We start from the raw sequence: 7740 nt of genomic DNA, 5'->3' as shown, positions 1-7740 counted from the left end.
GTTGGGGCCTTCCCACATCAATCATCAATGCAGAAAATAAAATGCACCACAGGCTTGCCCCAGAGGCCAATCTAGTGGGGCATTTTCTTAATCAAGGTTCCCTTCCCAAATGGCTTGATTTTGTGTGGAGCTGACACAGAACTAGTTAGCACAGTGGAATATGTGTGTGTGTGTGTGTGTGTGTGTGTGTGTGTGTGTGTGTGTGTGTGTGTGTGTCTCTGTGTGTCTGTGTGAACACACACAGACACACAGAGACACACACACATTCATGTATACATATGTATACATATATGCATATGTATACATATATATGCATATATATGTATATATAATGTTTATAATCTATAACATTCATATGAAAAATGAGCCTTTCTTTTGGTTTTTTTGAGACAGGGTCTCTCTGTGTAGCCTTGGCTGTCTTAGACTCACTTTGTAGACTAAGCTGGCCTCAAACTCACAGCAATCCGCCTGCCTCTGCCTCTGCTGGAATTAAAGGCGTGCACCACCACGCCCAGCTGAAAAATGAGCCCTTTACAAGAGTTATTTTTATACTTCAAAATTCCTGTCCTACCTGAAGTTCATATAGATGCATTATCCAATGTTACTTCAAGTTCTTTAAGTGTGGAAAGGCTGTGACACACAATTTTCTTGCCATCGTATTTGGTTGAGTGCTCTGGAAGCAGAGGCCTGTTGTTTGACTTAGCATTTGTTCAAACAGTGGTGGACTGCCAGGGATGGCTGTAGAGCCTTGGAAACAAAGCGACCAATTAAGTGTGTGTTCCTAGTATTAAGGTCAGTTTATCTTCAGTGGCTTTTAATTTTCTGAGCCTAGAGGCACTGTATTACTTAAACTTTTAAGAAAATCTTCCAATAAAAAATAATGGGTTCTAAAATATTGCAGCACTCTAGAAAACATGTTATTAATTGTACGGTAGTTCGGATGTGTTTTGTGCAGAGAATACTCTACCTTCTGTAGTTGAACACTGTTCATGCATTAAAATCCTAAGATCTCATTTAAGGGTCTTCTTGAAAGAGATCTTGGCTGAGTTTTATTGACTGTGTAATTTTTTGGGGATTTAATCCATTTTTGGAATCAGTTTTCCATTCTATTGCTTGAAAAGTCAAAAGATGCAAAAAGCTGCATCCAGTCCAAATCTCACTATCCGTCAGCTCTCCCTGCCTGACAATTGCATTTGCAATTCCCTATGTGTTCTCTTAGAGATAATTTGCCTCACAGGTTACCCATGCATGCTAATGCACAAAAGGCAGCATGCTCTACATGGGGTTCTCCACTCTGCTTTTTTCCTCTCTGAGAGAGAGCTGGGTATCCCAGCGCTGTGCTTCCTCCAGGAAAGTCTCCATGGTCCCCACAAACTGCAGCTGGATGATACCTGACCCACTGCCCAGATGGACCGGTTTACACTTTCCACAACACCACGTGCCTGCTCTCCACACCTTTGTGCAGGGAACTGTTAAAATAGTAACTGTTGCCTACAGTAACTATTATTGCTGGTTGCTTTTCTTTAATGCCTTGGGTAGAAAGCAAGCTGAGTTCAAACAACAGTGGGTTACGTTTTACTATCATAATTTCCTTAGTTATGGCCTGAAAGATCACATATATTATCCGTCTAAATGCCATGTAGCAAATAAATAAAGTTAGCCCTTGGTCTGGAGCTCAGGTCTCCAGCTCTGAACCAGAGCGTTTCTTAGTCAAGTAAAGCAGCTGTAACATTGGCCAGATGCTAAACTTCTTGCACCCAGGACTGGCTTCATTTTGAGAGTGAGGGACAACGTTGGCCGTTCTCAAAGTCCTGGATTTAAAATGGCTTCCCGACTCAGCAACGCCCCGTAGCTGTAAGTACATGGATGTGCCAACATGGCTTTACATTTTAAGGCTTTTAAGCACCAGATTTCCCCCAAAGTGCAATATGGTACTTACATCTATAGGGTAACCAAAAGCTATCTACCTGGACTTAAGGTCCATTCAGTAATATGGAACTCGTGCCTGACACTATAAAGCGATCCAACTGCCCATGACTGGAGGAGTCAATAAAGCTAGAGGAGACCGTGACTACTGCCATGTTCCCAGAACAGCCTAATTTCTAACTGCATTCTAAATACTTATCCCTCTGTCCACAGATCGGCCATGGATGACACAGTGACGTACACTGGATTTGAACACGAACTCCACATCAGGTGGAGACTGTCTAGTTGTCCTTCTCTCATTATCTTATTCTGTATGTGGCGCCCCTGTTGTGGGGTGACCTCTGTTTCCTAGAAGCAAGGAAGAGCAAGGAACAGCACCCAGTACTTCACTCACGAAGATTCATGCTCATGTGGAAACAGAAACCAACAGGAATGTCAGAGGTCACAGATGCTAACAGAAGGGAGGAAGCAGGCAGAGCAGGGAGGAGGGGCTGCTGCCCTTAACAGCCCGGTTGGCTGCCCCCATTAGCAAGAGCCTGGTTGGCTGCCTCCCAATTAGCAAGAGGTTTAAACCCTTTCTATCCTTTCTCCCACACCTCAGCCTATTCCTTCCCGATGCAGACAACTTTGTTCTCTATTTTTGGAACAATCTTTTAAAGTCTTAGCATTAGTTACGATTTACTGATGTCTGTCTTAATGTGCGGGGTGGTAAGCTGTTTTCTTTGACTTACCCTCTGGCTCTCTCAAGGGCTCTATGAAGTGGCTGTGGCTACTACTTTGTTTCAGATAAACTACAGCACACAGAAAGTAAATACCCATTCTATAGCAAACCACTTCATTATACTTGCATAAGTCACCAAGTGAGGCTGGAACCCCAGGAGTCTGATTCCAAAGGATGCACTCTGAATTAGCAGGGGCAAATTTCCACATTGTCTTTTTTTTTTTTTTTTTTTGCACCTGAGGATAAAGTTTGTCCCAGTTTTAAAAATGAGATATAGTTCACATGTAAAATTCACCCTTTCAAGTCCCTCCTGTACAATTTGGTTTCTTTTAAGATTCATTTTAGCCAGGTGTGATGGCTTAGCCAGGTGTGATATGCTTATGAAGCAGAGACTGGCAGCTCTCTCTGAGTTCCAGCTAGCCTGGTCTCCATAAGAAGTTATAGGCCAGCCAGACCTATACAGTGGACATACATAAAAATTAAAACAAGTTGGGTGTGGTGACACACACCTTTAATCCCCTCACTCAGGAGGAGGCAGGGGCATGTGTATCTCTGTGAATTTGAGGCCAGCCTTGTATACATAGAGAGTTCTAGGACAGCTGGGGCTGTTATACAGAGAAACCCTGTCTCAAAAAAGGAAGGTAGTTAGGAAGGAAGGAAGGAAGGAAGGAAGGAAGGAAGGAAGGAAGGAAGGGGTAGGGAGGAAGGAAGAAGACAGGACTCCAAATAATAAGAATTAAAAATTTAAGTGTGTGTGTGTGTGTGTGTGTGTGTGTGTGTGTGTGTGCGTGTGCATGCACGCTTATGTGGAGGAATGTTCAAGAATGAGTGCAGGTGCTCAGGGAGGCCAGAAGAGGGCATCAAATCCCCTGGAGCTGGAGTTACTGGCCATCCTGGCCTGCCTGACAAGGATGCTGGGAACTGAACTGGTTCTCTGCAAGAGCAGTTTGTGCTCTTCACCATTGATGCACCTCCCAGCCTTCAGGGTCTCTTAGTATATTGACACAGTTGTACAACTAACACCACGGTCTAATTCCAGAACAATTTCATCATCCAGATAAGAAACTTTATGCCCATGAGTAGTCACTGTCCTGCCTCTTCTCCTCCCAGTGCCAGGGAACTCATCTATTTTCTCTTTTTAGACTCTCTTATTTTGGATGGTTCATAGAAATGTACTTATAACATATAGTCTCTGGCATCCAGTTGCTTTCAGTCAGCATCATGATAGAGCTCATCCATATAGTAGCACAGACCCACCATTACTTTTTATGGCTGAACACTATCCAATTGTACTTTTAGGCCACTTTTTATGCACTTATTAGTTGAAGAATATTGGGGTTGTTTTGACCTTTTGAGTATTATGAAAAATGTCTTACAAGTATCCCCATGTAAGATTTTGTGGACACAGGTTTTTATTTCTCCTGAGCATACCTAAAAATGGACTCTATGTTTGACTTTTTGAGGAATTGACAAGTGGAATTCTAAAGTGGATTACTCTCATGTAAGCAGACCATACAGTATTCATCCTCTTTTTATTGGCTTATTCATTTGGCATAGTGTCTTCAAGTCTTACATATGTTGTAATACATTCTGTGTTTTGTTTTGTTTTGTTTTTTACTGACACTTCTCTGATGGCCTATGATGTGCATATGCTCGTTGGCCATTTGTATACAGCCCACCCCTGCCCCTGATCCCTGGAGCTCATATGTTAATATCTGCTGTGTGTGGTCACCTCCACCCCCACAATTCCAGCTAGCAGAGAGGCTGATGAGGAAGGGACCACTAGTGTCAGGGAGTTAGAGACCAGCCTAGGTAACATAACAAGAGTCAAGACTCTTTTGCAGAAACAACAAACACAGAACATAGTGGCCAAGGGATGATAAAAAGTTGTGGGGGGCCATTAAGAGGTTAGTAACTAATGAGGACAGAGTCCTCATGAATAGGATCAGCATCCTGTAAGGACAATATTTCTGCCTTTTTTTCCCCTTTTGGCCTTCTGTCCCTTCTATCTTGTGGAGACTCAGCAACAGTGTTCATATTACATAATACATTTCATGGCCTTGACTTTGGACTTCTCAGCCTTGACAACTGTAAGAAATAAATACCCAGCCAAACAACGTGGTGCATACCTGTAATTCCCTTGCTTGGAGAGGCAGAGACATGCAGATCTCTGTGAATTTGAGGCCAGCCTGCTCAGCAGAGGCTACAGAGAAACCTCACGCCCCACCCCCAGCCCCCGCAAAAAAAGAAAAAGATGAGAGAAAGAAAGATCTGCTCTTTATAAATTAGTTTGTGGTATTCTGTGATGGCAAGTCAGATAGACCAAGGCACTGTCCATAATATAATAATTATCCTGGGCCCAAATCTACATTTTAGGTCATCTATAGCATATCTCAATGTATTATCTCTTATTCTTCCCTTCTGGAACCAGTAAGGAAAAACATAACCTACGTGCTAACAGATGGAAGCAATGGCTTGTTCAACCTGCTATGCTTTCCAACATAACAGAGAAGGACATTGACTATAATTATCAATAATACAGATATTTTTTAGAAATTATTAATATTCTAATTACTCCAATTCTTAAAAATTGGTGATGGATATAGAGTCTCTTTGACTTCTCCATCCTGCTTTTCTTTTTTTAAATCTACCATATAAATTGTTGCCTACATATTTTTCAATATGTAGGCATATTGTAAATCTGATCATGTTGCATTCTAGCTCCAAATTACCAGAAAAGTAAATACCATCTTCAAGGTCCAGTGGTGGTGATGGTGGTGGTGGCAGTGGTGGCCCATGCCATAATCTCACCAATTGGGAGGCAGAGGCAGGCATATCTTTGTGAGTTCAAGGCCGTGGTCTACCAAATGAGTTCCAGGGCAACAAGGGCTACACAGAGAAACCCTGACTCAAAAAAACAAAACAGAAAAAAAAACCAATGTATATACATGTACGTGTATATGTATATGCATATATATATATATCATCTTCAAAGTATTTTCATTATTTTTACTGAAGAAATTAGTAAGAGTTTGTATGATAATGTGGAACATACATATATACACAAAAATTATATAGATAAAAACATATTCAACCAGAAACAAAAAAAGTTTCTTTCCTCATACATGTTTTTAAATCACTTCTCTTTGCTATTTGTCTGGGACCCAGGCCTTGTGCCTGCTCAGGATGTCTATATGATAAGATGCACTAAACTGAATTCCAAAAACTAGCGTTCCTCTATGCTGTGTGCAAATAGGGAGAGTTAGGGTTACTGTTGCTGCGATGAAACAACACAGTGAAAGCACCTGGGAAGGAACGGCTTTGATTAGCTCACAGTTCAATTAGTTCATCACCAAAGGCGCTGAGCACTGGTACTCACACAGGGCAGGAAGCTGGAGGCAGGAGAGGTGCTACTTACTGGCTCGCTCCCTACAACTTGTTCAGCTTGCTCTCTTACAGAATCCTGGTCCACCCGGTCAGCATGGTACCGCCCACAGTGGGCGGGGCCCTCTCCTACCAATCGCCTTACAGCTAGATCTCATGGAGGCATCTTCTCGGTTGAGGCTCTCTCCTTTCTGATGACTCTTGCTTGCGTCAAGTTAAAATAAAAAACCATCCTGTACAGAAAGTTTCTGCAAGTCCCACAAAACTTTCTGCAGTGTATTTCAAGCATGTTTGCATAAATCATTTGCAGAACTGAAATTATTTTTAAAAGTTTAAAAGGCATCAAAATCTAGATTTCCACCTTTGAAAATTCTTGTTCCTAAAATCTAGGGAAATGCCCAGAATCCTGTGTTTATATTAACTTCCCCAGGTTTGTTCTACAGCACAGGTTTAACTACAACTCTTGTTTCTTCCTTCCTGCCCTTCCTCCATCACAAATGTTCTAACTTCCTGAACCTCTCCTTTTCTAAAACACCTTTTCTTTTATCTAGATTCAGCATCTCCCTTACTGGCATCTTTCTGGGTCCCTCTACTTATTCCCCAAGCACGAGATGTCTCATTTTCCTGGATAGATCCTTGCATGGGCCTTTTGACATATCTCATGCTGTCCCAAACCATTATACATTATAAACAATCACATTATAGCACAGTAATTGACCCTTAATGGGGAGAGCGATGGTCCAGTTAAAGTCAGAACTTTTGTATTTGATTCATTTGAGATAGGGTCTCACTATACAGGCCCCCACTAGCCCTGACTTTGCCGTCCTCTCTCTTCTGCTCTCCAGATTTGTGGGATAATCTGTACGTACCACCAGGCCTAGCTCTAAACTCAGAATTCATTACAATGATGCCTTTCACTCTGGGTCTAGGTCAGTTAAGAGAGAGTTTAAGTGACAACAGATTGTTAAATTTTAACATGAGATAATGGGGATAAATAAGTGATTAGTAACCTTTCATGAGTGGCATTTATGCAACCTAGCCTTCGGTTGACTTTCTCAATATTCTTTCCATCCAGTGGAGATTTTCACTTTCCATCACTCCTTTCCAAAAGCAGGCATGATGTGAGATCTAAATGCTAATATTCAAAGTAGCTTAGGACCTCGGTTTTCTTTATCCTATTTCATGTTAGGTTCCCTCTAGTCTCCGTGGCCAGAGATATCCAGGTCATATCTTTGAGTTTGGAGCAAGTCAAATATGCCAACATTCTGTTCCCATTTTATTTGGCTGTGTATGTTCAGAGAACTATTACAGTATTATGTTTTCCATTTTGCATGGGTATAAATTAAAGCACAGAGAGGATTTGATTAGCTCGGGATCCCAGAGTGACTGGCAATGATGGGAATAAAGGCTGGCTCCCCAGATTCCTGGCCCAGCTCACTCTGTACCAAACCACAGGTATGTTGCTTTTTTGCTGCTGAGGCCACACAGTGTTCTTCGGAAAGGATGCCTATTAGCTTGGGGAGGGTGAAGGCACATGGGTCGGCTTCAGAGGACCCAGAGGCACAGTAAAGGCCAATGACTTCCTGGAAGGCAGAGTGAATGTTCTGAATACAGCTTAGAAAACATGTGTCTAGCTAACAGTTTATTGGGTTTGAGGATATTTATTTTAAATGTTGAGCTGCTTTGTGTTTATGGCAATATCTGGTTCT

This window comes from Acomys minous (genome assembly GCF_964271855.1).
Source record: "Acomys minous genome assembly, chromosome: 1".
Taxonomy (NCBI): domain Eukaryota; kingdom Metazoa; phylum Chordata; class Mammalia; order Rodentia; family Muridae; genus Acomys; species Acomys minous.
Note: the sequence above shows the minus strand (reverse complement) of the source record.